The 17,817-nt window shown below is 38.4% G+C and overlaps 1 long non-coding RNA gene across 2 annotated transcripts in view; it reads left to right on the top strand.

The window, feature by feature from the left end:
- LOC141279173 (uncharacterized) overlaps positions 1-17,143 on the top strand; it is a 42,210-nt gene extending 25,067 nt beyond the window's left edge. For both annotated transcript variants that reach the window (XR_012333066.1, XR_012333065.1), the window contains one exon: positions 12,289-17,143. This is a non-coding gene — a long non-coding RNA (uncharacterized lncRNA). The remainder of the gene's footprint in view (positions 1-12,288) is intronic.
- Positions 17,144-17,817: the final 674 nt, after the last annotated feature.

The following is a 17,817-nucleotide window of genomic DNA, read 5'->3' as shown; positions in this document are numbered from 1 at the left end:
TGACTATCATCAAAATCAACCTATGGAATATTTCCATCATCCTCCAAAGTTCTTCATGACCCTTTGCAGGCAATCCTCACTCCCTACCCAACTCCTGATCTTAGACCACCACTAATTTGCTTTCTATCACTATAGATTAACTTTACCTATTCTAGAATTTCATATAAATGGAATCATATTATATGTACTCTTTTGTGTCTGACTTCTTTCAATCAACACTATGTGAGATTCATCCCTGTTGTCCCATGTATCAGTTGTTCATTTTTAAAAATCCATTTTATAAATCATATGGATATACTACAGTTTGTTTATACATTTGCCTGTTGATGGACATTTGTGTTAAGTTTTTGACTATTTTGCACAAAGTTGTTATAAACATTCACATTTGTGTATAAGTTTTTGTGTGGATATATGTTTTCATTTGGGTAAACATCTAGGAGTTGAATTGCTGAGTCATATGACACATGTATATTTAACTTATTAATAACTACAGAATATTTTCCAAAGTGATTGTACTATGTGGCGTTCCTACCAGCAATATTTAAAAGTTTCAGTTGCTCCTCATCCTTGCTATCTCTTGGTGTTGGCAGTCATTTAAATTTTAGCCATTCTAGTGCATGAGTAGTGGTATTTCACTGTGATTTTATTTTACATTTTCCTGATGACAGTGATATTGGGCATCTTTTGTAGGCTCACTGGCCAGTCATGTGTCGCCTTTTGTGAAGTGTCTGTTTAAACCTTTTGTCCAATTTCAATTGGGTTCTAAGAGTTTATTTTTAAAAATATCCTGGGTATAAGCCTTTTGTCATCGTTATGAATATATTCTCCCAGGACGTGGATTGCCTTTTCATTTTATAAAGAATGTTTTTGGAAGAACAAAAGTTGTAAGTTTTGATAAAGTACAATTATTATTATTTTCTTTCTACGTTTGTACTTTCTGTGTCCCATTTAAAAACAATTTTCCTCACCCCAAAGCCACAAAGATTTTCTATTATTTTATTCTGGAAATTTTCTAGTATTTTATTCTGGAAATTTTAGAGTCTTAGTTTTTACATTTATTTCTGTGTATGGTGTGAAGGTCATAGACCTTTTTTTTTTTTTTTCATATGGTCATTCAGCTGTTGTAGCACCATTTGTTGAAAAGACAGTTCTTTCCATATTGAATTACTCTGGTACCTTTATTGTGAATCAGTTGACCACATAGGTAACAGTTTGTTTCTAGACACTTTACTCTGTTTCATCAATCTATATGTCTGTTCTTATGCCAACACCACACTGTTTTGATTACTATAGTTCTATAATAAGTCTTAAAATCAGGCAGAGTAAGTCCTCCTATGTTATTCTTCTTTAACAAAATAGTTTAGGTGATTCTAGGTCCTTTGCATTTCTATATAAGTTTTATAATCCATTAATCAAGTTTTACCAAAAACAAAAACTTTCTGAGATTTTTACTGGGATTTCCTTAAATTTAGGGAGATTGACATCTAAATAATATTGTTTCCTCCATCTAATTATTGTAGTACATATTTAGGTCTTCTTTAATTTTTCTTAGCAATGTTTTATAGTTTTTAGTGTACAGTTCTTAACACTTTTTAAAAAATTTTATCACTAAGTAATCCATGTTATTATTCAATATTAGAATCTCATATGTTCACCATTACATGACATTTTTTGTAATTTTTTTCATAGATTCCCTTTATCAGGTTGAGAAAGTTCCCTTCTAGTTGTATTGGGTTGGCCAAAAAGTTCGTTTGGGTTTTTCTGTAACATCTTATGGAAAAGCCCAAATGAACTTTTTGGCCAACCCAATATTTTGTTGTGGGGTTCTTCTTTCTGTTTAATTTCTAGTGAAATGAAATTTTCTCTTTTGTTCTGTTACCATAATGAATTACATTGGTTGGTTTAAAGTATCAATCCACCCTTGAATTGCTGAGATAAACCCATTTGGTCATGGTATAGTATGTTATATTTAGATATTGCTGAATTCAAATTGCATATGTTTTATTAAGGAATTTTGCACCTGTGTTCTTAAGGGATTTGTAGTGTCTTTGTCTTATTTTGGTATCAACGTGATTAATGTTGGCCTCATAAAATGATTTTTTAAAAATTCCCTCTCTTCTATTTTCTATAGACATTATTTCTTCCTTAAACGTTTGATAGAATTCACTAGTGAAACCATCTGGTCCCAAACTTTTCTTTCTGGGAGTTTTGTTAATGATTTCAATATATTTAGTAGATATAGGAATATTGAGAATTTCTGTTTCGTCTTGTGTTTCTTTAGTGATTGTGTCTTTAAAAGAAGTTGTCCGCTTCATCTAAGTTATCAAATATGTTGGTTTAAACTTGTTCATAAAATTCCCTTCTTATCCTCTTAATATTTGTATGATATGTAGTGATGTCCCCTATTTGATACATAGTATTATTAATTTCTGTTTTCTCTGTTTTTTCTTGATCAGTCTGGCCAAAGGTTTATAATTTTATTCATGTTATTAAAGAACCTGTTTTTGGATTCATTGATTTTCACTGTACTTTGTCCATTTTCTATTTCAATTAGCTCCATACTCAGCTTTATGATTTCCTTCTCTCTACTCACTTTGGGTTTGATTTATTCTTCTTTTTCTACCTTCCTTAGGTGGAAGCATAGTTTATTTTAGACATTTTTTTCTTTGCTAATATAAGAATTTGAAGCTATAAAGTCTCTCTTGCCACTGCTTAGATTTATGATGACTGTTTAGTATCCTCCAGTTCAAAATAGCATATCATTTCCCTTGTGATTTCTTCTTTAATCCATATATGTATTATTTAAAAATATTTGAGGATTTTCCAAGTATCTTTTTATTATTGATTTCTAACTTAATTCCATTATGGTCAGAAAACATGCTCCATATGATTTCAGTCCTTTTACATTTATTGTTTTATGGTCCACCATAAGGTCTATCTTGGTGAATGTTCCATATGCACTTGAAAAAAATTTACGTTTTGTTGTTTTTGTCTATAGTGTTCTATAAATGTCAATTTGACCAAATTGGTTATAGTGTTGTTTGTCTTCTATATTCTTACTGATTTTATGTATACCTGTTCTATCAATTACTAGAACAGGAGCATTGAAGTCTTCAGCTATACTCGTGGATTGTAAATTCTCCATTCAGGTCTGTTAGTTCTTGCTTTCTTATATTTTGAAGCTCTCTTATTAAGTGAATACACATTTAATATTGTTATATCTTCTTGATACATTTACTGTCTTATCATTATGAAATGTTCCTCTTTGTTCCTTGTTCTGATATCTACTATGTCTGATATTTCTGTGGCTACTCCAGTTTTCTTATAGTTAGTGCTTGTATGGTATATTTTCCCCATACTTTTACTTTTTAGCTTATAAAGTACATTTTAGACAGCATACAGTTGGATATTGCTTTAAAAAAAATCCAGTATGACAATCTCTGACTTCTAATTAGAATATTTATTCCATTAATATTTAATGTAATCATCAATGTATTTGGCTTTAAGTCTACCATAGTCCTCTTTGTTTTCTATTTATCCTATCTGTTCTTCATTCCTTCTTTTTTCCTCTTCTCTTTCTTTATTTGAGAGTGAGTAATTTTTTTGTATTCCATTTGAATTTTACTGTTGGCTTTTTATTGCCCCCTCTCGCTCATTATTTATTTATTTATTTTTGTGGTTGCTGTAGGCTTTGGAATAAGCATCTTTAACTTGTTACAGTCTAGATTCAAATAGTAATGTACCACTTCCTGTATAACGTAAGGCCTTTACAATGATATACTTCCATTTCCCCCTCCCATCCTTTGATTATTATTGTCATTTATTTTATTGATACATATGTTATACACCCCAAAATATATTTTTATTATTTTTGCTCTTAGTCAATTGTCTTTTAATGAAATTAATAAATGAGAAAAAAGTCTTTCACATAAATCCTCATATTTGTCATTGCTAAGTGTTTTTCATTCTTTTTTGTGCTTTTAGTCTGAGAACCTTCCTTGCAGTGCAGGTCTGCTGATGACAGATTCTCTCAGCTTTTATTTGTCTCTAAAACTGTCTATTTGCCTTCACTTTGAAGGATTTTTTTAGGCATAGAATTTTAAATTGGCAATAATTTCTTTAAACATTTTAAAGATATTGTCTTTTTGTTACATTCTTTTGGATGTGAATCTGTGGTCATTCCTTTTATGTTTCTCTTTATGTAATGTATCTTTTTTCCTCTGTCTATATTTAAGATTTTCTAATTTTTCCTAGTTTTCAGCAATTTGATACCTTGGTGTGGTGGTGGTGTGTGTGTGTGTGTGTGCGTGCATGCATGTACATTTATTCTTACTGGGGTTTATTGAAATTCTGGGATCTCTGGATTTATATCATTCTCAGGTTTAGAAAACTTACATATAGCTCTCAAGTTCATCCAATGCTACTTATTAAAAAATCCATTTTCCCCTACTGATTTGAGATGCTGCCTTTATCATATACTAAATTTCCATATGCAGCTGGATCTACTTCTGGATTTTCATTCTGTTTTATTGTTCTGTTTATTAGTGTATCAAAATGATACTGTTTTAATATTTGAGCCTTGATAGTATGTGCTATATTCGGTAGACCCAGCTACCTCAACTTGTTTAACTCCAAAAGTGAGTGGAAGATGAGAGGGAAGTGCTTATTTTTTAGGGGATACAGATCTATAGAGAATGTTCTATTTCAGGAGCACTTTGAAGGTTAATTTTTCTGAAGTAGGTGTTGCATCAAAGGGTAATTGGGATAAAGGTCATTTGGGAAGTTGGAACCTGACTGAGACATTAACCTTGATATTTCAGCAAGCTAGCATGAAAAATACAGAGAACAGAAATCCAAAAATAACAGTGAAAGAAATAATAATGTATCTCATTCTTTTTGTGCTAATCTGATTTTATGTGCCCCTCTGCAGTTCTTAGTGAAAGCTGATTTGTCCTAACTTTGGCATTTCTCACCCCATAAAAGAACAGAATTGTCTGCTGCCCTTTCAGATAGGAAAAGACACCCCTGATCCAGTCTTAATCAGATATGTGTACCAAAGTAACTAGCCAGTAGCAATGATGGCCTGACGTAAGCCATCTGCCCTTGATATAATGGGGGACATCCAGATGCTTTAGCAAAAGCAATGCTTTTGGAATCAATCAGACCTGGGTTCAAATCTTAGCACTTCTTTCTGGTTATGACCTTGGGCAGTCAGTTTCTTTGTTTGTAAGATGAGTATGTAATGCTTACCTTATAGGTGCTGAGCTAGTTAAATGTAAAGTGCGTAGTAGTCTCTTTTATTAAGGCATCATGAATGCAGGTGTGAGTAGAGAGGGCTATGGTTTATTTTCATGCCCTGGTTTTTCTCTGTAGTATGCCAGTGGACACATCTGGGAGTTAAAACTGTGATCTTGGCTTTATTATCACTGTGTTGGTGAAGAAACTCACATTTAATTTTTATTTCATTTTATTTGGAGTTAGAATGTTATAGAAGAAAAAGAATGTTTGTCTTTTTGCTAGAATGGTATTCGAAACAAGAGCTGGCAAATTAGAAAGTGGTAGGTAAACTTCCTCCTTTCATGAGGGAGTCTCCTTGAAGATATGAATAGATCCAGGAATGTCTGCTGCTCTCCTCCACAGACACAGTTGGAGTCCTTCCCCAATGTAGAGAAAACCAATACACCATTTTGGCTTAGAGCTCAAGCTTGACTTCAGTTGTTTTTTAGATTCCCCAATTATATAGATCAAAAAAAAAAAAAAACTCGTTTCAAATCTTATCTGATGAAACCCATGCCAAAAGGCATTTGACACTTTTTAATATTGTGTATAATATCTGAATTATTTTCCAAACAATTCTTGCTGGAATCATTGATTCAGCCATTTAACACAACTTACTGAGTGCCTATGGTGAGTAAGGCACTGCCAGGTTTCAGGGACATAAAAAACAATTAAGGTGAATTTCTTTTGCTTAAGTGATTTCTAGATAAAAAAAGGGAAACTAATGTGTGTAATAAAGTGCAATCTCAGTTTTATTTTGAAATCAGTTTCTGATTTCCAGGTGCATAACGGGAAATAATAGGATTCTATGTATACTAAAAGAAAATCCAAATACCCAAGAAATATAGTAGCTGGCTGAATAATTTCTTCAGTCTCAAAGATATCTCGTATAATTGGAAATGAATGATATATGGTAATCTTTGATCTTGAGTCACCTTGGTATTTTTACTACAAATTAATTTCTTAAATCAAATAAATGTTTAATTAGAGGTATTCTGTGCCCTTTACAGTTACCTTTTTATAAAAAGAGGTAAACATATTCTGCATTGCCCAAAATATTTATACTTTTATTTTTTATTGCCAACTTAAAAAAATAATTTGTTCATATCAGTGCAATAGTCACTGCTTTTCTTTTCTTTTCTTTTTTTTTTTTTGGCTGCGTTGGGTCACTGTTGCTGCACGTGGGCTTTCTCTAGTTGCGGCAAGCGGGGGCTACTCTTCGTTGCGGTGTGTGTGGGCTTCTCATTGTGGTGGCTTCTCTTGTTGTGGAACACATGCTCTAGGCACGCAGGCTTCAGCAGTTGTGGCATGTGAGCTCAGTAGTTGTGGCTTGCGGGCTCTAGAGTGCAGGCTCAGGAGTTGTGGTGCACGGGCTTAGTTGCTCCGCGGCATGTGGGATCCTCCTGGACCAGGGCTCTAACCTGTGTCCCCTGCATTGGCAGGTGGATTCTTAACCACTGTGCCACCAGGGAAGTCCTGTCAGTGCTTTTCTGAGATTTATTTTGTTGTAAGGGGGAACCCTGAAACACACGCATATACACAAACCTTAAACCCGAACAAGTCAACCCCCCCCCAAATTTGCCCATCTATAAGTGTTAAGGGTCATATCAACAACCCCTTCCTTCCCTATGTTAAATATAATTCAGGTGTGTACTTAGTCCCTTGTCACTGTAGTCTCGTGAGAAATGTGCATAAACTCTTGTAGAGACGACATTCCTCACACAGGCTACTATAAAATGCAAAGTATTACGTTTTTGTATTATGTTAACTCCAGGGAATTTAACAAAAATAAAAGCATTACATTAACATGCAATGTCCTTCTACTTTAGGAAAGGACAAGATTATCACTGAGGTTTTCCTTTGCACCAAATCTACTGCTCTTGGCCTAAGCACTCGTGGTCTTCAGCTAATATTGAACCAGGCAAATTAGTTTAAATTTAGTTTCTTATAGTAGACTCAAGTGTGGTCTCCCTTTGTGGCAGTGAGCTGGTAGAATTACCAGATAAAATGTAGGATGCCTAGTTAAATTTGAATTTCAGATAAAGAACAAATATATTTTTGTATGTTCCAAGTATTGTGTGGGACCTACTTCAATAATAAAAATGTATTTATCATTTATCTGAAATTCACATTTAACTGGTGTTCAGTATATTTCTTTGCTAAATTTGGCAACCATATTCATGGTAAGAATATGGTAAGAATTTACTATCTATAAAGTTTAACACAGAACTGTGGCTAAAATAAGCCCAAACCTATGTGTTTATTTTGTCTTTATAGACATCTGTCTGTAATCCTTGTCCAGAGGCCCTGGTACAACTTACCTGTCTGGCATTTAGAACCTTTAGAATGATTAAATAGTAAGGTACAATGTTCTGAGAATGAAAACACTCCCCTTCCGTAGGGAGTTAAGTCTCTCTGAGCTGGCTCACACAGCCACTTTCTGCTTTCTGGCTTGCTGTGAGACTGGGTGTTTCCACTTCACCTCCAACAGGTCAAAATAGGAACAAAGTCTTCTTTCCCCAGTCCAAGTTCAATATTTGGCTTTTGTTAAATATTTCACAACTACGAATTTTGCATGCCCAGTGTTCCTTTTATTGGATTTTGATTTTTCGATTCTGTCTCCTTCATAGACATTGAATCTACTCACACAAAGATATAATTTGAAACTTGTTATAAGGGACCCTACCCGCTTACATCTGGATATCCAGGGACACCAGCAGTGGTATTGTTCTCCTATGTTACCCCCATCACAATGAATTTACAATCCTGAATCTTTAGATCTACTGCAAGCTTAATTGAAAGAAACATTTCAGCGCTAAGATCTATCATCCAGTGAACTGAAGGGGAAATAAGAAAATAACATTGATGTGTGTCTGGGGTCCACAGATATACCAGATGAACAAGTATATTGGCTCATAATTTATTTTGAAAAGGGTCTTGTAATACAAAGTGCTAAGTAATGAAAGATAGTTGATAGGTACCTATGACTAGGGCTGACATTTTTAGAGAATTATCTCCTTTTCTAAATAATGGTCCACATCACAAGTGGCCAGTCTTTAATTATATGGAGAAACAGAAGTGATAGAATGAACACAACCCATTCCTGGGAAAGCATCTGAATAGGTGAATTACCATTATCAAATGGCCTACACACTCATCACGTGAGGGCAATACGTGTTTTAAAAATAACAGGTGCCTTCTTTTGGCGATAGTGTCTTTTCCCTATTATACAAGAAATTCACATACTTCTCTTAAGAAGTTATTTGGCTGTAGTAGGGTGATCCTGATCTTGGCTGGTAACCTTTATTAAGTTGTAAACCTAGTTTGTACAGTTGTTGCACTTGTTTAGCATATGAGAAATTTTTTTTTTTTTTTTTTTTGTGGTACACGGGCCTCTCACCGTTGTGGCCTCTCCCATTGCGGAGCACAGGCTCCGGAGGTGCATGGCTCACGGGCCCAGTCGCTCCGCGGCATGCGGGATCCTCCCGGACCGGGGCACGAACCCGCGTCCCCTGCATCGGCAGGCGGACTCCGAACCACTGCGCCACCAGGGGAGCCCAGCATATGAGAAATTTTGCCCGGAAGAAACTTCTCTTGGTCTCCTATATTATCCAGGAAAAGGTCTTTCTGGACTTTTCAGACTGTGGGTGTCCCTATATAGTGAATCAGCATCTGTCCTTGGTTGATTTGTGATGTTTCCCCTGCCATTTGTTGAAGGCTTTAGCAAGCAGTGAACTGACCAAAAAACAAGGGATCAAATTTGACTCAGACTAATGAAGCTCTTACCCTTGTCCAACCATTTGGAGTTTGGGATTTGGGCTGTGAAACAGTTGTATTTGTGATTCTAGTTACAAATTCTAGTTACAAAGTAAGAGCCGAGCTCTTACTTAGAACACATTCATTTATTACAAACTATTGAAACGTAAGTATGTTTTAGAAGCATCTACATACCGTATTCATTAAGCTGTATAAGGCTTGCCTAAGTGTAAGAAGCATCTGAGACATTTGTTAAAATATAAATTTCAAGGCCCATCTTTTGGAGATTCTGCAAGTTTAGGAGACATTGACTTAGATAGGGTTAATGTATGAAATACTCTGGTTGGCTGGATTTTGTCTAGAATTTGATCTGTGGGATTTAATGAGTAAGTACATCATGTTACCCTACTAATTGTTTATCTTAATTTCATAGATTTTGGTACATTTTCCCTTTTAGTCTTTATGAGGTAGGGAATCTTAATTTATTAAGACTCTCTTTCTATGAAAACTGCTTCACGAACATGATCATTTTACTCGCCTTTTACCTAAGCTTCTGGCCATGTGTGGATGTTAAGTACAAGGACCAGAATTGCATACACTTTTCCAGATACAGATGTACCATTGTACTCAGGAGGATAAGAACAAGTATTTACCTCTCACCCCTCATCACTCCCAGACCCCATCTCTCCACTTCCATTCCACCCACTCAGAAGAGCTTCATCAACACCTCCTAGGTTCCCTGTGGGCCTTTTCTCTTCTAGTTTTTTCATTCTGGGACACCAAATCCTTTCAACCCATCTGCCTCCAGCTAACTCCCACCACTTCTTTTACCTTCCTTGCCCCTGACCATCTAGGCTATGTGTTCTCCTTCCATGTAGCATTATGTGATGTCATCCAGGAAAGAATTCATCACATTCCATCAATTTGTCATGCTGTGAGACTCTAAGCTTTGTATTTCCAGCAGCAAACACAGTGCACATAGTCTGTGTTCAGTACATATTTATTTGAAAGAATGTTTATTTGTTACATTTTCTGATGCCATCCTACATTTATCCACTTCTTTGTACCCATGGCAGGGGGGCAGTATCTGTAGAGAAAGCCCCTGAATTCTTTGGTATAACTGAAAACCCAGATCCTGGAGTTTCATAGGGACATTTTGCATGACTTCTAAATGCTGACACTCATCACTCATTTCATTTACATGAAATCACAGAATTTTGAGAGATCCTTCTAGTATTTTGTTTCTATGGGCATTTCACATGTTAGCTATCTTAGTATCATTTATAATCCAGGAGCTTTTTCTTGTGCTGTCTTGCAGGATACTTATAAAACATCAGATGGTCCCAATTCTGATCTCTATGGAAACTCATTTTTTGTACAGGAAAATGTTGACTTCTACTTGCCTTTTGTTTTTAGCCTTTATACTTCTCTCTCCTTGACAAAATCACAAAGCTTTTAAGAACAGAGCTCTTAAACTCATGAATAGCCATTTGGATAAGAATGATTTTAATAGGACTTATATTGGGTTATTAGAATGGGAAGAAGGTCTATAAAAATGCGTCAATGAGAATGCATACTAGATAGTGTTATTTGGAGTGTAACGACTTTAGAAAGAATTGGATACTTTCAGAATGTGTATGAAAGCATCTATTAAGAACTCATGTCTACCAAATCAACTCCAAGTGCTTACAAAGTTGTTTTAAGCCCAACACGATCTGGCCACTCCTACTTCTCTGAACACACCTTTACCACATCCTCCTTCACCTACCAGGCTCCAGTCAAACGGACCTCCATGCTGTTTCTTGTTCACTAAGCCTGGACCACTTTCTCACCTCTCTTTCTTCAATCACTGCTCAAATATCACCTTCTTACTGAATTATTCCTTGGCTACTCTAGAAAAAAATAGCACCTCCCCCATCCTGTCAGGCACTACCTGTGTCCCTCTCAAGCTTTTTCTCAAGTACCGTCACCTTCTGATGTAAATACTTTATGTTTATTTGTGCGTTTGTTTTTCTGTCTCCTCTGCTGGCAGGTAAACTCCATGAAGGCTGAAGCTGGTCTGTTTTGTTCAGTGCTGTATCTTCAGCACTTAAATCAATGCCTGGAAATAGCCTAGGAAGTCAATCAACATTCATTGTTCAATATCGAATTTATTTTCTATCTTACAGTATCTGTAAAGTCTGCATTGTTTTAAAAAATGTAATAGGGCTTCCCTGGTGGCGCAGTGGTTGAGAGTCCGCCTGCCGATGCAGGGGACACGGGTTCGTGCCCCGGTCGGGGAAGATCCCACATGCCGCGGAGCGGCTGGGCCCGTGAGCCATGGCCGCTGAGCCTGCACGTCCGGAGCCTATGCTCCGCCACGGGAGAGGCCACAACAGTGAGAGGCCCGCGTACCGAAAAAAAAGAAGAAAAAAAAAAAAAAGGAATAGAACATCACCAAGGAAGAATGAAAAAGTTATGGAATAATTACCTCCTAAACTATTGGGTTTTAACAATTTTATTGAGATTTTTAAATCTTTCATGGAATATTTCAACCCAATACTGTTAAACTCTTTTAGAAGATAGGAAAAAATATGCATCACAATTTACCATAGTGAAAAATGGAAACAGTGTAAATGTCCAACAATCGGCAGTTGCTTGATAAGTTAATGGGTATGTATACAGTGTATTCTTATAAGGCATGAGAAATAATATTAACATGGAATAATGCTTCTGATGTATTCTTTAGTGTATAAAATATGTAAATATGCAAAAATATGATTTCAACTTTGTTGTATGTATATGTGTATATATACATTAGGTACAGACACAGAAGACTGGAAGGAAATACATCAAAATAGTAATGAAACAGATACAGATGTTTTAAGTAAACTGCACCCTAAATGGAGGAGCTGGGAGTCAAATCTAGGCAGACTGGCTCTAGCCTGTGTCTTAGCATCTTCGGTACTGTACACTGCTGGTTTTACGTGTGTCATGAGCTTCTGCAGTGCAAGGCTGGGTATCTGTAATCCAGCACCTAGCACACGCACCAGCTCACCACATTGTAGAGTTGAATTACAGCGCAATATAACTTTGGGTCCTATGTCTTCTCTTCCGGATAACAGGGTTAGATTACAGCAGGCATAAATCAGTCCTTTAGTTTTACCTGGAAAATACTATTGAATAGTAGTATTCAATACTCTGCAGGCTAATATGTAGTGCTTTCTGTAATGACAATGAATGAGCCCACGAGTGTTGAGTTTTTTTCTTTTTCAGGACTGGGACTACTGCTGTTGACCAATGTGGAAAGGATTTAGCTCAAAAGCAGATCCCATCGCTCAGTTGTGAGAATATGAGTTAACGCCGTGGGCAACTCTTAGGTTATGACATCAGTTTGAGAGCAAGCTCAGACAAAACATCTTCTAAAGTATCATCATTGGTAAAGTCTATTTGGATATTTAATCAAAACACAGTGTCATGGGCTTCCCTGGTGGCACAGTGGTTAAGAATCCGCCTGCCAATGCAGGAGACACGGGTTCGAGCCCTGGTCCAGGAAGATCCCACGTGCCGTGGAGCAACTAAGCCCGTGCGCCACAACTACTGAGCCTGTGCCCTAGAGCCTTTGAGCCACAGCTACTGAAGCCCATGCACCTAGAGCCTGTGCTCCGCAACAACAGAAGCCACTGCAATGAGAAGCCCGTGCACAGCAATGAAGACCCAACACAGCCATAAATAAATAAATTTATATAAAAAAAAAACACAGTGTCAGTAAATACAGCCCTAGACTAGAGTTTATAGTCTTAGGCAAGTAGCTTACAAGATGGTCACCATTTGTTCTTCTGTTTCCTTAAGCAGTTATCTTGATATCCAAGATGTCCTGTTTATAAACTGTCATCTACGAGGCCAGGGAGCAAAGTGAGCCCTGTGATGGATCACCCTCAGCAGACTGACTCCGCCTGTCGTTCTTGCTGCTCTAATTAAAAGAAGGCGAAGTCAGGGGTCTAAGGCAGGGATGACAATAGGGCGGCAGTCCCCAAAATAGCAGCAAAGGAAAATGGATGCCTTTGAGTGATTGCATGATGTCTGAATTAATGGCCAGGAAATGAGCGATTATTGCATACTTAAAGCTGGGCTGTTTTATAAAGCTTGTGGTATGCTCAAAGCCTTGTACTTGAACTTGGGGAAATTTAAGAGGGGAATTTGTTCAGTTATCGCTTGGCTGGATATAATGCATATCCAAGCAGTGCTTAAACTAAGGGGAAAAACTGTTACTGTTGTTTTAGTATTGATGTTTCTAAAATAAGCACGATCTTATGAAACTCGTTTTGTAGGCACATGTAGTCTCTAGCCAGTTGTTGACTTAGAGAAACCTCTTTTATTGCCACTGCCTCTGTTCCTGACTTAAAATAATATTAGTTGGTGTTTAAATAGGTGTTTTACTGTGGAAGCAAAGCTTCTAAGATCACCCTTCTTTCTTTCTTTCTTTTTTAAAAAGAATATATTCTCGAACACTGCTATTTGGCAAGTCAGTGATAAGCATCCTTATTTTTCCATGGCTGATTAGTTCTGTAGGTTAAGGCATCACACAAAAGAGGCCAAGGTCCAGGGTTTGATTCCCCCATGGGGGTGAGCTCCCCTAGGCTGCACTCCTAACCCCAGACGCCATCTTGTAATGGTGTCCATTCATCATGGGCAGAAACAGGAGAGGGTGAGGGTGGATCACAGCAAATCCATCACCACTGCTGGAAGCCCAACTGATCATGCTGGCCTCACAGACTGGGGGCTGGGAGGGGTCGGGGCAGTTGTTTTATGCAAACAACAGTGAGGCATGCAACTGGGGAAATCGAGGTACAGCTACATTATACTGCTGAATTTTAAAAACCTGATCATTTGAATAAACTTCAAATCCACATCATTTTTTCCTACTTTTCAGTCAGTTTGAATTTTTTAGACATAATCTTAAAAACACTTGCCGCTATCTGGCCTGTATCACATATGGGCATCTAATTATTTCTTAAACTATCTTTTGTTCTAAAAATAACCAACGCAAATTTAATAGCTGGAAAACGGATGTCAAATGAAACCTCCCTCACATATATCTTTTCACAGAGAATGGCCTACCTTAGAAGAACCCATAGGGAATAAAGGAGAAAAAAATACAGAAACATAGCACTGACTTCAAAAGGCAGATGATTGGGGCTGAGATGGGGGACGTTATATTTGCCTTGGTTTTGTGTTTGCAGGACAGTTATTCTTAGAGTGACTGACCTTCCTATTGTGGATTTCTTTTATCTTGACGAACGTGGGCTTCTCTGGTTTTTCCCCATTTATTTATTTATTTTCCCTCCAACTGGTGGTGCTTCCAAGAAGCTCAGCTGCTCTCAGCCCCGCAGACTGTGCTGTCAGATGCTCTCAAGTGCCCTTGGCAGCTGAGGTCTCCACTCACGCATACCAAGCCCACAATCAAGACTTCACTGAGACGAGAAAAATCTGGGCCGTGTTCCTTACTCCATTCTGTCGTATGTCGTGCTTTCCTCATAGTAGGCCTTTTCTGAGAGTTCACAGAATTAAATGGGCACAGAAGCCAAGGTCTGTAAATGCTATTTATATGCTTCTCTGATGAGAGTGGTTTGGCTTCATTTTTCAATGTGCTCCATCCACAGAGAGCCAGAGCATCCTCTTCTCAGTTCAGGCAGACGTTAACCTCCGCTTCTGGTTTCTTTTTTTTTTTCTTTAATTAATTTTTAAATTTATATTTGTTTTTGACTGCGTTGGGTCTTCGTTGCTGCACGCGGGCTTTCTCTAGTTGCTGCGAGGAGAGGGGGCTACTCTTCGTTGTGGTGCGTGGGCTTCTCACTGTGGTGGCTTCTCTTGTTGCGGAGCACGGGCTCTAGGCGCACGGGCTTCAGTAGTTGTGGCTCGCGGGCTGTAGATCGTAGGCTCAGTAGTTGTGACGCTTAGTTGCTCTGCAGCATGTGGGATCTTCCCCGACCATGGCTCGAACCCGTGTCCCCTGCATTGGCAAGTGGATTCTTGTGGTTTATTTTCTATCTGTGAGTGACCTCCATACCTGGCATCAACTCTCCCTCCCTTGGCCACTAGGATTATCCACTGCATGTGTGTCTGGTCAGGAAGACCCGATTCTCAGTGTCTAAAGCACCTGTTCCCTGGCCCTCCTTCCCTCACTCCCCATTGTAGCTTCTGCCCCTCTGCTTGGCTGGAAAGGTAGCTTCTGGGTTTATGCTAAGCACTCTCTTTGTTTTTATAGAAAAATCAGCTCATTAGTGATTCCAGGAATTAGAAGGGTAGAGAGAAGGCTTCCTGTCTCAGGCTGAAGGAGGTTGCACAGAATCATAATAAAGAGCACAGATTCTGGAGCCAGACTGCTTGGATCAAATCCATCGCTTTGTAGCTGTGTGACCTTAGACAGGTTACTTACTTTCTCTGGCCTCCATCTTTTAATGTGTATAACAGTGTCTATCTCACAGGTTAATAGTTTTCGTAAAGCACTTGGACCTGGCAAAGAGCAAATGCTATGGAAGCGTTGCTCAAATCATGAGAACGTTTTCCTCCTAAACCTTTCTGCTAACTACCTTGCCTATTATTTTCCTATAGCTTTGTTCCTTTGGGAGGCAGGCAGACAAGGCTTTGTGTCTTGGGACCAGGAATCAGGCATCACCTGCCTACAGGCCCAGCCCCCAGCAAAGGTGTAACTGCAGGGTTCGTACATTTTCTCTGAATGAGCCCATGTGGAGCCTTGGCCTTGATGTATGACCTGACCTCCAGGGTTCTGCAGGCTGTGGAGCAGCCAGCAGGTATATGTGAGGTGAGTGTGTGTAGTCTGTGAGGTGTGTGGAATACGGTGTCAAACCAGAATCTCTCTGGGTTAAAGCCTGTTTCGTACTTGAGACTCTCAGAGACATTTTTAGAATGAGAGAAGGAAACTCAAGAGAACTGGAGAGAAACTCTGGAAGAAGAATGTGCTTAAAAGAGAGGAAGAATCAAGAAATAATGGGAAAATTTGCTTTTTGTAGAGAATTTAGAGACTTTAGTTACTTTCACGGTATTAACATGTACTTACTATACCTAAATATGTCCCTAATCTTGACTGATGAGCTTAAAGCAGCACTCAAGGACGTATGTGTCAAGGGAGAGGGAAGGACCAGCACCATCAGCAACTATAGGCCTCAAAAGGGCCCTGGTATCTCTTCAGATCCTGCTTGGATCTTCTTGGAACTCTCCATATTCTTAATCAAATCTGCTTTCACAGTCCCAACACTCAAGATAAAAATATACTTTTCCTAACGTATTTTACAGTTGTGTTTCTTTTTCTTTTTTGGATTGCTAGTCATGGGATACATAAGGGAACTACTACGTGTATGTTTTAAAGACCTTTGAAATGGTCCATATATTTACATATAATTTATGAATTCTGAAAGATAAAGATGATTCTCCAATACCCCCAGCCCTGGGGCCGTGTCTCTATGGATTACCATAACTATAGGACTTGCTCAGTGTGTTACCCCTGAGGATATGTTTAATAAATATTTATTTCAGGGCTTCCCTGGTGGCGCAGTGGTTGAGAATCTGCCTGCCAATGCAGGGGACACGGGTTCGAGCCCTGCTCTGGGAGGATCCCACATGCCGCGGAGCAACTAGGCCCATGCGCCACAACTACTGAGCCTGCGCGTCTGGAACCTGTGCTCCGCAACAAGAGAGGTCGCGACAGTGAGAGGCCCATGCACCGCGATGAAGAGTGGTCCCCGCTCGCCGCAACTAGAGAAAGCCCTCGCACAGAAAGGAAGACCCAACACAGCCAAAAATAAATAAATAAATAAAAATTAAAAAAAAAATTATTTCAGGTAATTGCTGATTATATAGGTAAATGTGCCATCTATTATATTATCAGCTAAACAGGATCCTGGGATAATGTGTTTTTGTCTCCACTGGGCTTCAGGTATGTAGAAATGGGTTGATAATTTTTGGTTCATGACACATTCTTATCATTCGTCCTGCTTTTATTGTTTACTTGTTTATTAATATAATTTTATAAGGTAATAAGTATCCGTGAACCCACCATCCAACACAAAAGCTCAGTCTTAACAATAACCTACATCTTACTTATGGTCATCCCCCCTTCCCCCCATCCATTTCCCTGCTCCTCAATCCAAGGAAGCCACCATCCAGAATCCTGTGATGAATAATCATCTAAAATATGTCTCCTGGGATAGGGATGAGGAAGAAAAAACATTCCCAAGTTCCAAACAACTGGCCTGGGGATTTCTGAAACAAATCCATCTGCAAGTTGGAGACAGTTGGTATTTTATTCGGGCCAGCAGAAGACTGTCTAGTCTGATTCAGTTCATCTTGGCACGGAGGGCTTTGCAGGCCTGTGATGAAAGGGGTAGGATAGGAGGAATTTCTTTGCCTTTTGATAGTAAGTGTTTACAGGAACATGATAATCTACGTTTTAAAGTGTAGAACTAGGGACTTCCTTGGTGGTGCAGTGGTTAAGATTCCGTGGTCCCAATGCAGGGGGCTGGGGTGCGATCCCTGGTCAGGGAACTAGATCCCGCATGCATGTCGCAATTAAGAGCCCTCATACCACAACTAAGGAGCCCTCATACCACAACTAAGGAGCCCGCATGCCGCAACTAAGACCTAGCGCAACCCAAATAAATAATAAATAAAGTGTAGAGCTAAGGCACTTCGTAGTAGTATATCAGAACTGATGTTCATCGTTAGGTAAAAGCTATAAAAGTCTTCCGTGAAGAGTAATTGTCTTATTCACTACATGATAAAGCT

Source organism: Tursiops truncatus, chromosome 7 (assembly GCF_011762595.2).
Source record: "Tursiops truncatus isolate mTurTru1 chromosome 7, mTurTru1.mat.Y, whole genome shotgun sequence".
NCBI classification, from domain to species: Eukaryota; Metazoa; Chordata; class Mammalia; order Artiodactyla; family Delphinidae; genus Tursiops; species Tursiops truncatus.
This window is presented reverse-complemented; position numbering and strand designations above follow the sequence as displayed.